Genomic DNA, 21,627 nt, shown 5'->3' with positions numbered 1-21,627 from the left:
CATCGTCAGTAAACAGGCCAGATTCAGTTAATGTGGAAGGTAGAAACTGTCAGGAACCATGAATCAGACTGAGACAGAATTGCAGTAAAAATCACACTATTAATAAAATGTTAATCGTACAATGGTACAAACAGAACAAAACTAGTCAAAACATAGCCAGGGTTTGGTAACCAGAGCAGGAAGTTGGAATGAGCCAGTAAAACAGGAATACAGAGATCAGCGTAGTAGAGGCAGTAAACAGGATCAGGAACCAGGAGGGAAGTCAGCCAGGCAAAAGTCTTTAACAGAAAAACACAGCGGAGAGTATCCGGATATGCAAAGGCACAGGAGATCTGATCGAGGCAGTTTAAATAGCCAGCAGGGCTAGCTGACGAGCAGAAAATGAAGACCAGGTGAGTCACTGTGGAATGAAGAGTACTGGCAATTAACCGACAGCTGAGCACAGAGCTCTGAGAAGGAAGGGCTGAGCTCAGCCCTGACAGTACTCCCTCCTCAACGATCCCTCCCCCTCAGGGCACCACCAAGTTTGACGGGAAAACATCTATGGAATGCACGGAGGAGGACAGGAGAATGTACGTCAGAGGATGAAACCCAAGAGTGTTCCTCCGGACCGTACACTTTCCAATGAACCAGGTACTCCCATGGTACCTACGGGAATCAATGATAGATTGTATTTCATACTCCTTATGGTTCTCAACCTGAACTGGGTGAGGACATGGTACCGAGGTGGGAAAGCTGTTGCATATCAAAGGTTTTAATAAGAAATTTAATAGAACGGCAGTTTCATGCATTTTTGAGTGCCACATCCAGTATTTGAAGCTAAAGAACAAAAACCCCTAGTGGTGGACTTTTAAGGCACGTAAAGAGTAAAAAAGTATTTATATACAAAAGTAATTTATTAAATATATTGTATAAAAAGAGTTTAAACATATAACATAAGGAATGCGCTTATAACATTTTTACCATTGTACATATGATAGTATACAGTACTCTTGCACCCAATGCATTTCAGTGTACACGTATCTCCTTCCTCAGGGTATGTATTAGCGAGAGAAATTTCTATTGTATTTATGATGAATTACTGAATTAGCATTCCATGTTATTGTAGTTAAAAACAAGAATTTAAAGACAGGTGTGCCAGGCAAATTCTTGGCTCCAAAAGCTCTTAGTATGATTATTTTAAAGGACATTTTACATCCATGCCAGATCAAAAAATGAAAAAAGAAAAGCCCAAAATTTTCTTTGCCCCCCAGCCTAGACAGGGAATGGCCTGGAGATTCACTGGGGCCAGATAGTGAGTCCTTTGCAACAAAGAGCTTGTGAAGTCCTGACATCCCGTCTCGGCATCCAACAGCTGCCCGTCTCGGCATACCCCTGAGGAAGGAGATACGTGTACTCTGAAACGCGTTGGGTGCAAGAGTACTGTATTCTATCATATGTACAATGGTAAAAATGTTATAAACGCATTCCTTATGTTATATGTTTAAATTCTTTTTATACAATATATTTAATAAACTACTTTTGTATATACTTTTTTACTCTTAACGTGCCTTAAAAGTCCACCACTAGGGGTCTTTGTTCTTTAAAGGTTTTAATAAGGAGATATGAAATTCATTAGAAATGCACATATTAGAAGGAGGTCTAAAACGTAAGCCACTGGGTTGATCCTATGGAGAATACAGAAAGGCCCAATAAACTGTGGTGCCAGTTTCAGTGAGGGGGCACGGAGTCAGAGGTTGCGAGATGACAGCCAGACCCTGTCCCCAACTCGGTAGAAAGGCGCAGGTAGGCGTCTGCAGTCAGCATGGAGTCTGTACCTATCATTGGCACATCGCAAGGGCTCTTGGACCTGTACCCAAGTGGAACGAAGACTACGGAGATGCTCCTCCAACGCAAGAATACACTGAGGAACAAATAAGTCAGGCAACATGGATGGTTGGTTGGAAACCATAATTTGCCATGAATGGAGACAATCGGGAAGCAGCTATCACTATTGTGAGCAAACTCCACCCAAGGTAAGAGGTCTGACCAGTTGTTATGGTGGTCAGAAATGTAGCAACAGAAAAACTGTTCCAAGGACTGGTTGGCTCTTTTTATGCACTATTAGATTGCAGGTGATATGCAGAGGAGAAGGAAAGCTTAATTCCCAACTGTGCACAAAAGGCTCGCCAAAACCTGATGGAAAAGTAGGTTTTTCCTCCGTTACACTTTTCGGATCGGAGCGGGGTCGGATGTCAGCGGACATGTCACCGCTGACATCCGACGCTCCATAGGGATGAATGTATGTCCGTTTTTCATCCGAAAACGGAAGGATGAAAAACGGACATACGGATCGTCCATGTGAAAGAGGCCTAAATGTTCAGCAGCTGTGCAGTCACATATATTGGCGATTTTACACAATTACTCTGTTATAGGAGGAAGTAATTTACTTTGGCGCTGATTGTTTTTTTCACAATATACATACTAATATGTTTCAATGCTTACAATCAAACAATAATGTAATGAATATATGTTGGATATTATAAAAGTACATAAACCAAAATATGTGAGATTATTCAATTAAGAAGGCAAAGAAATGACCCACACAATGTAATAATACAATAGAAATTATTGCTAATATAATTACTTGCGATTAAGTTGTTCATAAGGCAACTTTTAACTAAGCCCCTTTTTCTTTTTAGTAATGAGAGAAAAAAAATCACTCTTTTTTCATTGTTCTAGTTGAGACATGGGTCATCAATCTCACTATACACTTTCTGGCACCATGGCCCATCCTATCTCGTCTGGTTGTCTGGAATCCTCACAATTTATGACCTGGGAGAATAGGTGATAAGACTCTATTCACAAGCAATGAACTGGCATTCACCTTTTAAACAAACAGAACAAGATGGCTTCCAAGATGTCCATGAAACCTTATATAAAATATGTATAGGCCCTAGAAATAAATTCTTCTTAACTTCAATAGTTCTGACATATCCCCCCCCCCCCTTAGTTTCCTCTTGGTATTCAGGAGAGCATACTTAGACATATGTGGGAACAAGGTCAGAAAAAAAACATATTTGTTAAAAGATGTGGCCATATTATTTTTAAATTGAAGGATGTTTCTCTTTCTATCCACCTTGATAAAGGAATGGTATTGTCTGTCTTGAATTTTTCCATATTAGTATTTTGAAGTTCCTACTACCGCTTGCAAAGTCTTTATGGAAATAGAATTGACTGCTGAAGTGGTGGTGGAAACCACCATCCCGAGCATAGTGAAGACAATGCTGGCAATCAAAGAAAAACAAAAAACTGATGAATCTCTGCAGTTGCGCATGTTTAGATATGGGTAGGATAATAAATGGATTTCCTTGCATGTTCTAAAATATCTCGCACTCAAAGTGGGATATATTCTTATTCCTCTCAATGGATATCCTTGGATCTAAACACACAAAGATCTTCTGAGACAAAATCTTTCTTTCCATTAAGAGGAATCTTGGAGTGTCTTGCAACATAACTCCTGATGAAAGACTTGGTTTGATGACAGGTTCAGTCTGGAACTGGGCGCCAAGGATTAACACCATCCACACGAACGCTGTGTCTTTGGTAGTCACCATCATCTTTACCAATCAACGATCTGGTTTGGTCATTCTTTTCTATTTAAGAAGACAAATGGTATGAATGCATATTCTTATCAATTGATATTTACATTTTCTAGCTATGCTATATATATTTATTACAGCGACTGGCTCATTATCCTTCAGATAGCTAAAATGATTCAATGATGTTCATGATTATGGTGTTCTGCAATGATTGGCAGGGTAAATAATCCTGCATAGAAGCTCAAGATATGAAGATCTGTAAATTGAGAGAGAATTATCACAATGTCAAATCATTACATTCACATTCTCTTGAGATACTTGCTTATTAAGTCTCTTCTTCTACATTACCTTCCAGCATTCTCAGTTGAGACCTAGGATGACAAGCACGCAATTGATTGACATGAACCCATTTTTCTACAAAACAATTATTTTTAATAAATCTTATTTTGTAAACCACAGGTGAGATCTTGTCAATGATATTGTACGGACCCTTCCACAACGGAAGAAACTTCTTTGTCTCAAGCAAAATTGTACAGATACACTTTATCACCTGTTTCATACTCCTTCTTGGTGATTTTGAGATCATAATAAGTTTTATTACTTACTGCTGCTTTCTCGAGATTATTCTGTGCAAAAGCGTGTTGAAGATGCTGAAGAAAGGTTTTCCACGTACTGATGTGTCATGGCTGCATTGAATAGGGTAATGATCTGATGTGCGATACAACAGATGTTGTGGAAGTACCATTTTCCTACCGGTCATCAACCCAAAGGGTGACATCTTAGTAGCAGCACTTGGTGTGGCTCTGATAGCCATGAGTACTAGAGGCAACTTCACGTCCCAGTCTTTAACTGATTTTTTAACAAATTTCTTAGGCTGAGTTTACATTGGCTTAAGAATAGGTGTTTGACAGGTGTTAAAAATGCCCCTCAAACGTCTATGCACAAGATTCAATAGACAGCACATTGGGCTCTCGCATTATAAAAACATGAAGCGTTAGCGTCGCTTCGCTTCAAAATCAAAGCTTTATGTCGAGTCAGGAGGCACTGAAGCTTTTCCACGCCTCCCATTCAAGCCTATGGTAATGCTCCGCAAACGCTTGGCAGGTGTTTCCAGCACGGTTTTAGGGCGGTAGCGGAGCGTTAAAATCTGTCACTCGCTTTAACGCTCATCAAATAGTACGAAACTGCGCATAGGGCGTTTAGGGAGCGTTTTAACGCTTGTAAAATGTCCCATTCAAAAGCTCATTGACTCCTGTCTGACGCCCATATTAACACTTTACAAACTCTATACGTTTGAACAACACCTTAAGGATGTTGACAACAGACTGATTATAGCACTCTATTGATCCACTAGATGCTGGACGATGGGCAATGTGTAATTTCCATTTGACACCTAAGATTTTCCACATTTTAGACATTACCTCACTTGTAAAATGCTGACCCTGATCTGAATCAATCCTTAACGGTAGACCAAATCTGGAAAATACATGGTTAATAAGCAAATTAGCGCATGTTTCAGTAGTGTTATTATGAGCCGGTAAACACTCTACCCACTTGGTAAATATACAAGTGACTGTTAACATGTATTTGTTTCCCCTGGATGACTTTGTGACAGGACCTATTAAGTCAATCTGTATGTCATCTGTATGGCAATGAGAAACCTTTTCTCTGAAGTGGGGCACGATGTGTGGGACCTTGAGGTTGGAACTGAGCACATACTAGACAACCCTGACAATAGGTTTGGACATCTTTCAACATATGAGGCCAATAGGCATAATCGCGTAGTAATTCGTAGGTAATCTTCTCACCTCGGTGACCTGCTGTAGGTGCATCATGAGCATGTTGTAACATTAGGCCTCTAAATATAGTAGGAACTACCCACTGTTGAATACCATTCTTGGATGTCCTCATTAGTAACCCATTTTGAAGGCTGAATTGAGATTTGTCTTTTACTAATAATGAGAGGTCTTCTTTTTGGGCATAATCATCCTCTGAAATGGGATTGTTACTAGGATCTTCAATATGTTTTATATAAGATCCCAAGTATAGGATCTTCCTTTTGGCTTTTAATTAGATCCTCACTTGTAGATTCTTGACTCCTTTGTGCCACATTATTTATAGTCTGTACCTTAGCTTGGTATCTAGTGACAGCTTCAATGTGTATCATTCCTAGTAATTTGATATATGTCTACATTTTCTATATTTATGGCACCTTGTTTAGCAAGTTGATCAGCTAGATCGTTACCTTCCTTATCCATGTTCTGGGTTTTAGAATGACCTTTAGTTTTCTTCCAATAAATAATTAATCCATTACTTCTAATTCATCTATGGTGCAAAACAAATTGGCATGCTTAACCGGTTTAGTATTAGATTGTAGCATGTTGTTTATTTTCCAAGTGGGCAATACTCGAAAAAAACTGTTACGTACATAACTGGAATCTATGACTATAACAAATTTGGCAATATATTGCTATAGAGCAATTTGAATAGTTTTGTATACAGCTACTAATTCTGCTACTTGGCTACTTTTAGCACCAATGCTGAATCCTACTGATACATTTGGGAATTCACGTGTCCAAATGATTCCAATACCTGCCACTAGTTTTCTCTCATCCCCTACGGTTGTGTGATAAGCACAATCATCAATGTATACACATGGAAGTAGGGATGAGCTTCGAGTTCGAGTCGAACACATGTTCGGCTCGAACATTGGCTGTTCGCAAGTTCGCCGAACAGCGAACAATTTGGGGTGTTCGCGGCAAATTCGAATGCCGCGGAACACCCTTTAAAAGTCTATGGGAGAAATCAAAAGTGCTAATTTTAAAGGCTTATATGCAAGTTATTGTCATAAAAAGTGTTTGGGGACCTGGGTCCTGCCCCAGGGGACATGGATCAATGCAAAAAAAAGTTTTAAAAATGGACGTTTTTTCAGGAGCAGTGATTTTAATAATGCTTAAAGTCAAACAATAAAAGTGTAATATTCCTTTAAATTTCGTACCTGGGGGGTGTCTATAGTATGCCTGTAAAGGAGCGCATGTTTCCCGTGTTTAGAACAGTCTGACAGCAAAATGACATTTGAAAGGAAAAAAGCCATTTAAAAATACCTGCAGCTATTGCATTGCTGGTCCGACAATACACATAGAAGTTCATTGATAAAAACGGCATGGGAATTCCCCACAGGAGAACCCCGGCCAAAATTTTAAAAAAAAATGACGTGGGGGTCCCCCTAAATTCCATACCAGACCCTTCAGGTCTGGTATGGATTTTAAGGGGAACCCCGCGCCAAAAAAAAAAAAAAAACGGCGTGGGGTCCCCCAAAAATCCATACCTGACCACGCAACCTGGCAGGCCGCAGGAAAAGAGGGGGGACGAGAGAGCGCCCCCCCCTCCGGAACCGTACCAGGCCACATGCCCTCAACATTGGAAGGGTGCTTTGGGGTAGCCCCCCAAAACACCTTGTCCCCATGTTGATGAGGACAAGGGCCTCATCCCCACAACCCTGGCCGGTGGTTGTGGGGGTCTGCGGGCGGGGGGCTTATCGGAATCTGGAAGCCCCCTTTAACAAGGGGACCCCCAGATCCCGGCCCCCCCGTGTGAAATGGTAAGGGGGTACAAGTACCCCTACCATTTCACTAAAAAACTGTCAAAAATGTTAAAAATAACAAGAGACAGTTTTTGACAATCTTCTTCTTCCGGCGTTCTCATCCAGCATCTCCTCTGCGGCATCTTCTATCTTCTTCTCCTCGGGCCGCTCCGCACCCATGGCATGGGGGGAGGCTTCCGCTCTTCTCTTCATCTTCTTCTCTTCTTCATCTTCCTTTCTTCTTCTCTTCTTCATTTTCTTCTCCGGGCCGCTCCGCATCCATGCTGACATGGAGGGAGGCTCCCGCTGTGTGATGGCGTCTCCTCGTCTGACGGTTCTTAAATAACGGGGGCGGGGCCACCCGGTGACCCCGCCCCCCTCTGACGCACGGTGAGTTGACGGGACTTCCCTGTGACGTCACGGGGAGTGCCACAGGGAAGTCCCGTCATGTCCCGTGCGTCAGACGGGGGCGGGGTCACCGGGTGGCCCCGCCCCCCATTATTTAAGAACCATCAGACGAGGAGACGCCGTCACACAGCGGGAGCCTCCCTCCATGCCAGCATGGATGCGGAGTGGCCCGGAGAAGAAAATGAAGAAGAGAAGAAGAGAAGAAAAGAAGAAGAGAAGAGGATGAAGAGAAGAGCGGGAGCCTCCCCCCATGCCATGGGTGCGGAGCGGCCCGAGGAGAAGAAGATAGAAGATGCCGCGGAGGAGATGCTGGACGAGAACGCCGGAGGAAGAACCAGAAGAGCCAGAAGAACCAGAAGAAGAAGATGAAGGAAGATAGAAGAAAGAAGAAGCATTAAATAAAGGAATTGTCAAAAACTGTCTCTTGTCATTTTTAAAATTTTTGACAGTTTTTAAGTGAAATGGTAGGGGTACTTGTACCCCCTTACCATTTCACACAGGGGGGGGCCGGGATCTGGGGGTCCCCTTGTTAAAGGGGGCTTCCAGATTCCGATAAGTCCCCGCCCGCAGACCCCCACAACCACCGTCCAGGGTTGTGGGGATGAGGCCCTTGTCCTCATCAACATGGGGACAAGGTGTTTTGGGGGCTACCCCAAAGCACCCTCCAAATGTTGAGGGCATGTGGCCTGGTACGGTTCAGGAGGGGGGGGCGCCCTCTCGTCCCCCCCTCTTTTCCTGCGGCCTGCCAGGTTGCATGCTCGGATAAGGGTCTGGTATGGATTTTTGGGGGGACCCCACGCCGTTTTTTTTTTTTTGGCGCGGGGTTCCCCTTAATATCCATACCAGACCTGAAGGGCCTGGTATGGAATTTAGGGGGACCCCCACGTCATTTTTTTTTAAATTTTGGTTCGGGGTTCCCCTGTGGGGAATTCCCATGCCGTTTTTATCAATGAGCTTCTATATGTATTGTCGGACCAGCAATGCAATAGCTGCGAGTAGTTTTAGATGGCTTTTTTTCCTTTCAAATGTCATTTTGCTGTCAGACTGTTCTAAACATGGGAAACATGCGCCCCTTTACAGGCATACTATAGACACCCCCCAGCTACGAAATTTAAAGGGATATTACATTTGTATTGTTTGACTTTAAGCGTTATTAAAATCACTGCTCCTGAAAAAACGGCCGTTTTTAAAACTTTTTTTTGCATCGATATATGTCCCCTGGGGCAGGACCCAGGTCCCCAAACACTTTTTATAACAATAACTTGCATATAAGCCTTTAAAATTAGCACTTTTGATTATTCATGTTTGTGTCCCATAGACTTTAACGGTGTTCGCGTGTTCAAACGAACTTTTTTTCCTGTTCGCATGTTCTGGTGCGAACCGAACAGGGGGGTGTTCGGCTCATCCCTACATGGGAGTAAAGGACAGTAATCCTCATCATATGCTTTGTAAGGGGAAGAGATTTGTTCCTCTAAGAAATCATCTAATAGCTCTTCTTTATGAGAAGGAGCTACACAATCATGAAGTTCGGCAAGTCCTTGAGCTACTGGACTCTTTTTTTTTTTTGTTTATACCGGACTTTCAATGGCCATCCTTGTAAAGATAATGTCCAAGCAGTTATTCTGCTGCTTGACAAATTACCATTCCTTATTTTGTCACTTTGTAAATATTGTAGAGGTTGATGTGCCGTTTCAATAATGATTTTCTCACCCTGAATGTAACTTCTAAAGTTTTGAAGGGCCCAGACTGTGGTTAATAACGCTTTTTCACAGTCACTAAATTTTACCTCAACAGGTGACAGGAACTTACTTGCATATGCGATGACTTTGTTCAAATTGTCTTGTTTTTGACACAGTTGTTCCCTGACATGCGGCACTGGTGCTCCCTGACATGCGGCACTGGTGCTCCCTGACATTCGGCACTGGTGCTCCCTGACATTCGGCACTGGTGCTCCCTGACATTCGGCACTGGTGCTCCCTGATAAGCTTCACTGGTTTGCATTTATATTAAATACATTAAATATTATTGCTTTATCGTACATCACGGGACACAGAGCAGCCATAATAACTAACTGGGTTATACGTATAGGTGAATGTAACAGGAAGATCCAAACACGGCTATTAACAATAAAGGTGTGCCACATCCCAAATGGAAATGGAGAAACCCCCTAGGGGTGGGACTTTGAAGGCACTACCATAGCACAAATTATGTAAAAATGTATAAAGTTTATTGTATATAGACAAAAAAACACATAATAAATAAAGAATAGACAAGTACAAATGGATGCATTATGATGTACAAACGTTTGGCAGAATAGACATGGTACAAAATCCTGAACCCAACGACGTTTCAGAGATGAACCGTAGTCTCCTTCATCAGGGGTTCTCAAAGAAGTACATTGTCTATAAAATTTAAATACATAATGATCAATCAATAGGTCCTAACATATAATATATATTAATCACACGTATATAGCAATACTTACATCATAATAGCAAAACAGTACATAGACGCATCCAAACAAACTTTAAAATGGTGAGGAATAAACTGAGGCAAGGGGTCCCTCAAGGGCCACATCCACGGGACAACGGTCAGTATGAAATGGGATGAAAAAACTGGTGTGGAGGAAGGGAAAAGAAAAAGAAAAAGTCACATCCAACAGCCCCACTTGAGTCTGATTCACAGACCATTGGTAAGCTGACACATGCACTGGGGCCCAAAATATGAGGAGGATCTGGAAAGAGAGCAGGGAGAGGGAAAAGTAAAAAAAGATTAATGTAGTGATGACCTGTGTATACGAAAGGGTAGCATATATGTATCAAGTTAGGCATATATGTATCAGACAGTAATATGAAGACCTACCTAAGTTTGTAAAATGGAAGGTATACAGACCGATTAAGAAGGGGGAAGGCTATGAAGGAGGCCTGCAAAGTCTCACGCTGCAGGTAGACACTGTAGGATAATAGAAATATAAGCAACTAAATAGCGCCCAAAAAAAGTAAAAATGTGAAACAGAGAGCAAAGAAAGGGGCTCTGCAGATGGATTACCATAGAGAAACATAAGTGAACATTGTGTCTTACCAACGCAGCAGGTCTTTCAGTCACATAGAAAGCTCCCAAAAAAGTCTCATACCCCTGGCCCTACCTGATCTGCAATGAATGGGGATTATAAATAGAGCAGTCCCGCCCCTCCCACCGAAAACCCAGCTGCTTAGTGGGATGCCAAGCAGCTGGGTATAATTGGCTCTGAGTACAGCCTCCCTGGGCGGGCCCCCTGAGCTGTCACTGCACCGTATCTCCACACAGCGCAGGCGCAGAGGGTGCCGCACGCATGCGCCACATGAACAACACAAAGAGCAGGCCCAATAGCGCACGCATGCCAACGCCATGCGCACGCGCCGTGGAGGGGCATGACGCAGTGGCGTCCCACCGGTCCCATCATCAGAGATCAGCATGGACAAGGAAAGAGGGATGTCCGCAAAGAAGTAGCGGATCCCTCATCCCTAAAACCTCCAAAGAGGCTGTCTGGCCGCACCGGGTGCATGTGTAAAAGGATGAAGAGTGTAAAAAAAGGAAAAATGGTAACAAAATTAAAGAAAAAATAAGGGATGTAAACCTGAGGCAATCCCATTATCCAAATATCTGATTAAGCCTAATGGAAGTGGAGGGGGCCGGCAGGAGACCCCACGTCACAGTCCCCACACCTCCCGAGCAGGACAAAAGCAGACAACAAAAGGGCAATACAAAAATATATAAAAATACAATGGTAAGGGTACAAAGGACCTGATGGAAAAGGCTGAAAAGTACGGACATCAATAAGCAGCACATAGATACAGAACATATTAAAAGGCATAGTAGCACAAAAAGAACAAATATAAATGCAGTATACAAAAGCATGTTCATCACAGAGAGAAAGGATAAGGAAGGATAAGAAGGCAGAAAGCAATGAGCTGTAAAATTGTGCTATTTTTCCATCCCTCCCGAGTTAAATCCCTCCAAAAAGGACCTAAAACAGACTGCATCATTTAAGCCAGGAGGGCGGGTAGCCTGCAAAGTATATATCCACCGCAGCTCGAGCCGGAGGAGACTCTTATTCCAGTTCCCACCTCTCGAGCTGGGGTGGATGCGGTCAAGAATCAAAAACTTAATTCTGGGAAAGATACCTGAATGGACCAGGGTGGTGTGTCTCCCAAGGGGGAGGTCTGGATCACAAGTCTGCATAGTGTGGCTGTGACGATATGCTCATTTCCAAAATGGAAGCTTGGTCTTCCTGATATGGAAACACCTACAGCTGCACTTGAGAAGGTAGACCACCCCAAAGGTTTGCCAGTTTGCAAAGTGGCGTGGTTTGAAGGTCTGGCCATTGGGTAGGGTTGGACTTTTGCTGGTGTCCATATATCTGCAGTAGCCACACGCACCACACATATATGTACCCCTTTATTTGCAGTGAACTACATCCTTGTCTCCTCTATATTTGTTTTTTACTAGTCTGGAGGCAATTGAATTGGCTCTTCTAAAAGTAAAGAGAGGGGTCTCTGGTAATAAAGATCTTAAAATTAGAATCCATAGTAAGAGTGTACCAATATTTAGAAACAATTTTATGGATTTCAATGTGTTGGTTACAATACTTAGTTTTTATCCGCAGAGAACTATCTAACTTTTTTGCTGTTGATGGTAAAGAAGATCTTCCCTACTTCGGGAAGTGGCCCGTCGAAATGCTTTTTTCAAAGATGTTTTAGAGTAACCTCTCAGCAGCAGCCTGTCACGCAATTTCCCTGCCTCCAAAAGGAAGACTTCGTCAGTACAATTCCATCTCACCCTTAAATATTGACTATATGGTATAGACCTAATAAGGGTCTCAGGGTGAAAGCTGGAGGCATGTAGAATGTTGTTCCCTGCAGTTGTTTTGCGGTACAAGCTGCTGCTGAGTGTGCCGTCCTCATTCCTAGACACCTGTACATCTAAAAAAGAGATAGTGCTGGTATCAGAGGACGTTGTAAAAGTCAAGTTGAATTCATTGCGATTCATTCTCCCCAAACACTGGTCCAATAGCTCGAGGGGGCCATCCCAAATGGTAAAAATATTGTCAATGTACCTAAACCACACTAAAAGGTGGTCTGTGTACATCGACAGGGCCTCATTGTTCAGGAACATGTTCTCCCACTCCCCCAGGTACAGGTTGGCATAGGATGGAGCACAAGAAGTCCCCATCGCTACCCCCTGTACCTGGAGGTAGTGAGAGCCATTAAAGGTGAAAACATAATGTTGAAGGATGTATTTGAGGATTGACAAAATAAATTAGTTATATCCCCAATCAACGTCACTGCATTGAAAAATGGTATGTCTCACTGCTGCCACCCCCTTGTGATGGGGTATGGAGCTGTAGAGCACCTCTACATCTATAGTGACAAGATAGGCCCCCCATCAGGAATCACAAGGTTCTCGATGATCCTCAAAAAATGGATAGTATCTTTTACATAGGACCGCAGTCCGGCCACATATGGCTTGAGATGCTCATCTATAAGTCGGCTAGTGTTTTCACTTATGGATCCCCTGCCCGATATGACTGACTTACCTGTGGGGTTGTGTATATCTTTGTGGACCTTGGGTAATGAGTAAAAGGTCGGTACCTTGGGAAAAGCTGTTCTGATATACTCCCATGTAGTCTTGTTAATGATGTTACTGGAATAAGCCTGGTCTACTAGTTGATAATATTCCAAGTTACATTTTTGGACAATGTCAGGGGTTATTTTGTCTGATACATATATGCCTAACTTGATACATATATGCTACCCTTTCATATACACAGATAGTTCATCACTACATACATTCATATTTTGGGCCCCAGTGCATGTGTCAGCTTACCACTGGTCTGTGAATCAGAGACTCCAGTGGGGCTGTTGGATGTGAGGAAGGGGTTTACTTTTTCTTTTCCCTTCCTCCATGCCAGTTTTTTCATCCCATTTCATACTGACTGTTGTCCAGTGGATGTGGCCCTGGGGGACCCCTCACCTCAGTTTATTCCTCACATTTTTAAAGTTTGTTTGGATGCGTCTATGTACTGTTTTGCTATCATTAGAGGTCGACCGATATGGGTTTTTCTCTGGCCGATGCCGATGCCGATATTTAGAAATCGCGGTGGCCGATTCCGATATGTGATGCCGATTTTTTTTGGGCCGATATATTTGGCCGATTTTTTTTTTTTTTTTCCCTTCATCTCATAAAATCTAACAGTTAGACCCCTTTCACACTGGGGCATTTTTCAGGCGCTTTTGGGCTAAAAAGAGCGCCTGTAAAGTGCCTGTAAAACGGCTCCCCTGCAGTCTCAGTGTGATATCCTGAGTGCTTTCACACTGAGGCGATGCGCTGGCAGGATGTAAAAAAAAGTCCTGCAAACGGCATCTTTGGAGCGGTGTATACCACCACTCCTGCCCATTGAAATGAATGCGCACCGCTGCCGAAGCGCCTGCAAAGCGTTTTGGCAGCGGCGCTTCAGGGGCGCATTTAACCCCTTCCTCGGCCGCTAGCTGGGTTATAAGCGCCCCGCTAGCAGCCGAATAGTGCCTCTAAAATGATGGTAAAGCGTCACTAAAACTAGCAGCGTTTTACCATCAACGCATGCCCGCTCCAGTGTGAAAGCAACCTTAAGTGATACAGAAAATTTTTTACATTTAAACATTAAACAAAACAAACCTCCGATCAGTTCACTTGTATGTATAATTTAGAAAAAAAAAAAAAAAAAACTATCTTAAATAATAAATACACAAAAACAGGTAATCAAAACTTTTGGACGAAAAAAAAAATGGGCTAACTTTACTGCTTAGTTTTTTTTTTTAATTCATTACTGTATTTTTTTTTTTTTTAAATTGCGTTTGAAAGACCGCTGCGCAAATACCGCGTGACATAAAATATTGCAACAACCGCTATTTTATTCCCTAGGGTCTCTGCTAAAAAAAATATATATAATGTTTGGGGGTTCTAAGTGATTTTCTAGCAGAAAATACTGGATTTTTACCTGTAAGCAACAAGTGTCAGAAAAGATTTAGTCTTTAAATGGTTAAACTGAGAATTCCTGGAGTTCAGTCTATTGATAAAAAAAGAACTTGAAGAGATACAATGTATCTTCTTATCAGACTTGGCAGGCTGCCCAGAGGAGGAGAGAAGATAACTTTCAGGCAACTTGCATTGACTCTATTACAGAAGTCATTTGCAAGTCACAGCTGAAGTTACAATCGGCCTTTTTTATCAGCACAATCGGCTGATGCCGATTAAGTAAAAAACGCCAAATATCGGCCGATATATCGGTCGACCTCTAGCTATCATGATGTAAGTATTGCTATATACGTTTGATTAATATATATTATATGTTAGGACCTATTGATTGATCATTATGTATTTAAATTTTATAGACAATGTACTTCCTTGAGAACCCCTGATGACGGAGACTACGGTTCATCTCTGAAACGTCATTGGGTTTAGGATTTTGTATCATGTCTATTCTGCCAAACGTTTGTACATCATAATGCATCCATTTGTACTTGTCTATTCTTTATTTATTATGTGCTTTTTTGTCTATATACAATAAACTTTATACATTTTACATAATTTGTGCTATGGTAGTGCCTTCAAAGTCCCACCCCCTAGGGGGTTTCTCCATTTCTACGTATAGGTGAATGGACACTGGCAAACAAAAAAAAAAAAAGACAGGAAGCCCTCCCCCATATAACCCCTCTTACACAGGAAGTACCTCAGTTTTTTTGCGTGTCTTGTAAGGTGATGGTCACGATTTGGAGAAGCTCTCCATGAGCTAGCTAAGAAGATGGTCCTGGAACAGATCCTGAAGGATTTAAAGGGCTATATAATCGGATCCATCTGGTTGGTGATGCACTAAAATGGATGGTACACGAACCTCATTACAAACGAAAATTACGAGGTATTGTCTGTAATGGACCTGTCACGTACCTGATGGTGGAGCCCAGAATGCAGGGAGCGTCGTATGCCTCTGGCTCGGCAACACCTGATAGAGGAGACAGGGGCTCAAGAGCGCAGAGGGCCACAAGTGCCTGGCAGGTGGCAGATGTAGGGGCTAATCCGGACCTCTGAAGCAGCCGAAGGGAAGCTGGCAGGTACATTTGAACGGCAGGCAGCGAGGAAGTGTTCTTGTAGTTCGGCAGGAACACTGGCACAGCAGACTGCAAGGAGAAGCACTGGAACTCGACAGGAGCACGGGAACAGCTGACTGCAAGGAGGAGCACTGTAGCTTAGCAGGAACTCTGGAACAGTAGACAGTAAGGAGGTGTTCTGTAGTTAGGCAGGGACACTGGCACAGCAGACTGCAAGGAGATGCACTGGAACTCGACAGGAACACTGGAAAGGTCAGACAGGCCGGGTCAACACTGGCGGGCAGAGCAGGTACCAGATGGAGACAGGAGAGTAGTCGGAATACAGGCCGGGTCGGCAACTGACGGGCAGTCCTCAAACCAAAGGAAGAGGCAGGAGAGTAGTCAAGACAAGCCGGGTCGGGGACTGGCAGCAAACAGGAGTAGTCAGGAGCAGGCTGGGTAGACAGGAATCAGGTAGGCAGGTAACAAGTAGCTTGGGTCTCAGGAAAACGCTGTAGACAGGATAGCAAGAAGGCATGATGACAGACTCCCTTCAATAGACCTCTTGGTCAAGTTCTGTCACACTGCACAGCTGCGCGTACCCACCCGTGCCCGCGCGCACCCGCGCACAGTCCGTGATGGGGGAAGATTGGAATCTAGCTTTTTAGCAGAATCCTGCAGCGGGACTGATAAGTGTTTTAAAAGCTTTTTTGCACTTGTTAAACTGTAAGATGTATTTTTGTCTCTTCCCTTTTTTTTTTATTAGAACCAGGTGTCATAATTTTTCTGTTCACTGGGGGCAGTGGTGTTGTGAACGGTGTCTCTGTGGAGCTTCCAGCCAGATTGATCCTTTCAGGAGGCGGACGGTTCTTCGGCTTCCCCCACCCTTGTGCATCTAGTTCTTTCGCCGGCGCCTTCGGTGGCCCCTTCCCGCCGATGTTCATGTGGTCGGAGGGGGCACGCACATGCATGGGAATGGCGCGAAAGAATGTGCATGAGGGACGTGCACATGGGAGGGGTGTGAGAGCTGCACAGGATGCTACAAGCATGCACGTGGTAAAGCATGCACGTCGGACATGCGCAGTAGGGGCGGAAGCGGCCATATTAGGAGCTGCTCCAGCCCTAGGCTTCTGTAAGCAGGCTGGAGGGGACACAGAGGGGCGTCAGCTGGGCACGTTTTTCACTGTGGGTGGATGGACCAGGGCACCACAGGTCCTGTAAGAGATGTAGTATTTACAGAGCGGTTGAAGTGCATAAAGGTGGGGTTTTCTTTACCTCAATTTTTTTTTTCTCAGGCATGTCTTCCCGGAAGAGGAGTGGGGGAGGCGCAGCAGGAAGGGGTGCAAATGCACCACCATCGGTATTGGAGAATGCTAGCCTTACATCTGCTGTGTTTAACTCTCCTGAACCTAAGGCAACTGGCCAGTCTGAGCCATTACAGTTGTCAGGCATTGTAGCAACAGCTAATGCTTCTGCCTCAACCTACGTTACAAAGGACAACTTAGCATCAGCTTTAGCTGGGCTAGAGGGGAAAATAGCAGGTAAGATTGCTTCAGTTTCCCAAGGGGGAAGGAAATAGGGTAGACCCCCTTGACCTGAGCCTCCCACCTGCATTGGAACAGGATTGGGCAGAAAATTGGGCAGAAAATGTGGAAGAAGTGGCAGTGAATGACCGGGAGGAAGGTCAGACCACAGACTCCACTTCTGAGGAGTCAGGTTATAAAGAACCATTTTCAGCCTCTCAATCCCAGAGACTGCTGATCCAGTCCCTCATGGTGATGGTCCAATCAGGTTTCAAATTGCCACCTGTGGAGGTCCCTAAAGTTTCCTTTTCTTCTTTAGGATCTCTGCGGCCCCCAGAGTTTGCAGGCTTTTCCCTTGCATCCGTTGATAGAGCAAATCATGTATGCTGACTGGGATCAACTGGATAAACTGTTTATTCCTCCTAAAAGGTTTGCACTTTTGTACCCTATGGAGGAAAAGTTTATAAGAAAATAGAGCATGCCATCTGTGGACACTGCCATTTCCTCTGAATAAGAGTCTTACCTGTCCTGTAGATAATGCCCAGGTGTTTAAGGATCCAGCAGATAAGATATTTGAGTCTTTATTAAAGACTTAATTTGCTATTGCTGGGTCTGCTGTACAACCGGCAGTGGCGGCTATCAGTATCTGTCAGTCTTTAAAGGACCAGGTGAAGCAGGTAACTAAGACAGTTCCCGATCAAGGGGTACCTGTGAAGGAATTACCTCATGCCTTATGTTTTGCAGTAGATGCATACAACAGATATCCTGGTTGGCCCTGCTATCAGTACATATGTGCAGGATTCTTTGGTTAAAAAGCTGGGCTGCAGAGGCTGAATCTGTAAAAGATTACTAGCTGGTTTTCCCTTTCTTTGGGAGTGGCTATTTGGAGAAGACCTGGATAAAATATATCCAGAAGATTTCAGGGGGTAAGAGTGCATTTCCACCAGTTAAGAGCAGCAGACAATCTTCCTTCAAGGTGTCTAGTGCTTCAGTACCCAGCACTTCTAATTTTCAGGCAGTATCGATGGCCTCAGCCATCCGGTTCTAGGGGAAAGCCTCAAGGACAGGGTCAGTCCCAAGCCTTCCTTATGAAGGGGCGCCCCCACTCACATGGGTGGGGGGGGCTATTAAAGTTCAAAAACGCCTGGGAAGAAGTGATCTGAGACAGGTGGGTTAATTGTACCGTGTCTCAGGGGTACAAAATGGAATTTCGGGGGCTTCCAACCCTCTCAGTTCCTAAGGTTCAACGTCCCCATAGACCCGGTAAAGAAGAGATCTCTTCTTCAGGCAATAGATCAACTAAGGTCACAAGGAGTGATTTCAGAGGTTCCAATCATTGAAAGATTCAAGGGTTTTTACTCAAATCTTTTCATAATCCCAAAGCCAAATGGAGATGTAAGGCCTATTCTGGACCTCAAGGCTCTGAATCAATTTCTGGTCATTCGTTCTTTCCGAATAGAGTCAATTTGTTCAGTGGTAGCCTCCTTAAACAGGGAGGAATTCCTGGCGTCCATAAACATCAAGAACGCGTACCTACACGTGCCAGTCTGCAGGTCCCATCAAAGGTTTCTGCGATTCATGGTGGGCGACCAACATATTCAGTTTGCGGCACTACCCTTCCGGTTAGTACGGCACCTCGGGTATTCACAAAGATATTGGCAGTTCTAAGATCTTAGGGAATATCGGTTGCAGGATACATGGACGATCTACTATTGATAGATCAAATGGTTCCAGACCTGAGGCGAAATTTAGCTTGAGCGGTTCAATTTTTGTAGCGTCTGGGTTGGGTTCTGAATTGTTCAAAGTCGGCCCTGCAGCCGGACCAGCACCTAGAGTATCTGGGGCTGATACTAGACACAGTCAAGGCAAAGGAATTCTTGCCACCAGAGAAGGTCAGAGTCATGAAAAACCTTGTCCAGGTCATAAAGGGGAAAATATATCCCTCCATTCGCCTGTGTATGAGGCTACTGGGGAAGATGGTATCTTCATTCGAAGCAGTCCCTTATGCACAGTGCCACTCCAGACCACTTCAGAGCAACATTCTATCTGTCTGGAACAAGGCTGCCTGAACTCTGGACTGGCACATGTTTCTTCAGCTGAGGGTGCGTCAGTGTCTCGGTTGGTGGATGTTAACCAGGAATCTGGTAAAAGGAAGTTCCTTTTTACCTGTGGTCTGGAGGGTGATGATGACAGACGCCAGTCTCTCTGGATGGGGGGCAGTCCTAGAGGAGGCTACCATCCAGGAAGAGTGGTCTTGGAGGAAGAAGAGCTTGCCCATTAACATTTTGGACATTCGAGCAACTCACTTGGCTCTAAGCTTCTGGACTTCCAGACTATAGGGATGTCCTGTGAGGGTCCAGTCGGACACTGCCATGGCTGTGGCATATATCAATCACCAGGGGGGCACCAGGAGTCAGACAGCCCAGAAGGAAGTGGATCGCATGCTGATCTGGGCAGAAAGATTTGTTCCGTTCCTATCGGTGGTGTTTATTCCGGGAGTGGAGAATTGGCAGGTGGACTTTCTGAGTCTTATTAAAAGTATATAAAAGCAATGGTACTACTCACAAACGAACGTAAATACAGGCTTTTCTTATCAGTCAAACTGCGTCCCTTGGCACCTGCAGACAGGACCTGATGACAAGAGGTAGAAGATGGCACCCCAAACGGCTGAACGGTTGACGCGTTTCAGGGGTGTACCCCTTTCTTCAGAGCCTAGGCGGTCTGTTGCTCCTCCGTCCTGTGTTCCCCAATATATGCATCCATATGCCCACGCCCCAGGTGACCACTACCCTACAAAGCCACGCCCATCAACATGAGCTGGCTCCAACCAAAGGGACGGAACTTTTTCCCTTTTGCAACACGCTACACTAATGTCACCAAGTGCAGGGTGGCCAACAAACAAATCTATTAGCCATACAGATATTGAATCATTCTAAAAAGTATATTAGACATAATGAAAACACGTTAGTTGCCCAATATTCATTGCACTAGCCACAATCTGACTTATGCAGGTGATCAAAAGCATGTTCATAGCAGTGCACAGCCCGATCCCCCCAGAAAGGAAAGGTCAGGCAAAAACCTACCCTCATTAATCTCTCTTCATAACTCTGTGCCGAGGGGATCACTGCCATCTATTCCATTAGCCTTGGAGTCCCTCATTATCCCACAGCGCACGTTGGAACGCACGCCGTCATAGAGCCAGGAAGTGTGGGTGTCCCTGCTTTCCAACCCATACTTCCGGCTCATGCAGTGTCATATCCGTTCCTGTGTGCGCATCCAAAGTGAGTCAATCGTGCGAGAAGCGCGGCCCGGAAGTGCGGGTGTGTTTGCGTTCCACCCAACACTTCCGGCCGCTTGAAAGCCCTTCCTCTTCTGTATTTAGCTCATGCGCACATGGGCATCTATGTATAAGACGCCGCTCCCTCTAGTGGCCCAAATGGGGAAAAAGAAATTAAGTTAAATAAATAAAAGCCAATTTAGCATATAGTTCAGCTGAAGGATGATGTTAGTGGTCATTTTCTGGGTGTACTGTCACATGGATGCACATATACAGCCCACAGGGGAGCACAGTGGGTGAGACCCCCCCCCCACAAAAAAAGGGGGGAGGCAATATTAATATATTCGACATATATCTAATTATTAAAAGGCTCATCAATGCATTAATTAAAAATTGATTATCTAGATGAGTAAATAAGATAGATAAATTACATCATAATGTTATATTGTTATTAATAATCAGGATAATATAAACTATTCATAAGGAATAAAATTCAAAATTGCCTGAGCAAATAAAAACATGTGAGGGTATGTATATGTGTTTACATACAAAAACAAGCTGGCAACAATAGTGCTACCAAGACCTAAATGCGCCAACCCACTGTGCATCAGATTCAAAGAACTAAAACCACGCTCAAAGGGATTAGTAATAATAGATGGAAAAGTACACAACAGGAGGACTTCTATAGACACATATCATCAATATAGTAGTCATTCCCCGAAGTGCCATGAATCTGCAGAGAGCCCATTTTCCGCCTGAATTTAGTAAGTGATTCATACAAGTATATTGAATTGTTACAGAGTACAATTCATACAATACATTAGCAGTTTAACTAGGAAAAACCTTCCTTCCCTATCCAAACCCCAAAAAATTATTTTCTAGATCCTATCCGGACTTTTATCTAAACTATTGAAACTATTCCCATAGGTCCTCATATACATAGGGCAACACCAGCAGCCGCCATGGGTACATATAGCCCAGTGCATGGGCTCAACTCCCAGGGGACCACAACCATGTCCCAGAGGGGGAGGGCCCATACACTCCAACCCGACAAGATGGCAAAGCCAGAAGACAGAGAGAGGGACTGGATCTCCATACTATTGGATTCCCACTGGCCCCGCATGAATCACACTATGTTGTGCAACTCAATTTC

General features: G+C 43.9%; 1 long non-coding RNA gene across 1 annotated transcript; it reads right to left on the bottom strand.

Annotated features, from left to right (window-relative positions):
- Positions 1 to 2,406: 2,406 nt before the first annotated feature.
- Positions 2,407 to 20,586, bottom strand: LOC141128527 (uncharacterized). Its single transcript, XR_012241705.1, has 2 exons — positions 20,281 to 20,586; positions 2,407 to 3,635 (listed from the first exon to the last, which is right to left on the bottom strand). It is a non-coding gene; the product is annotated as an uncharacterized lncRNA (long non-coding RNA).
- Positions 20,587 to 21,627: the final 1,041 nt, after the last annotated feature.

This window comes from Aquarana catesbeiana, linkage group LG02 (genome assembly GCF_042186555.1).
Source record: "Aquarana catesbeiana isolate 2022-GZ linkage group LG02, ASM4218655v1, whole genome shotgun sequence".
Lineage (NCBI taxonomy): Eukaryota > Metazoa > Chordata > Amphibia > Anura > Ranidae > Aquarana > Aquarana catesbeiana.
This window is presented reverse-complemented; position numbering and strand designations above follow the sequence as displayed.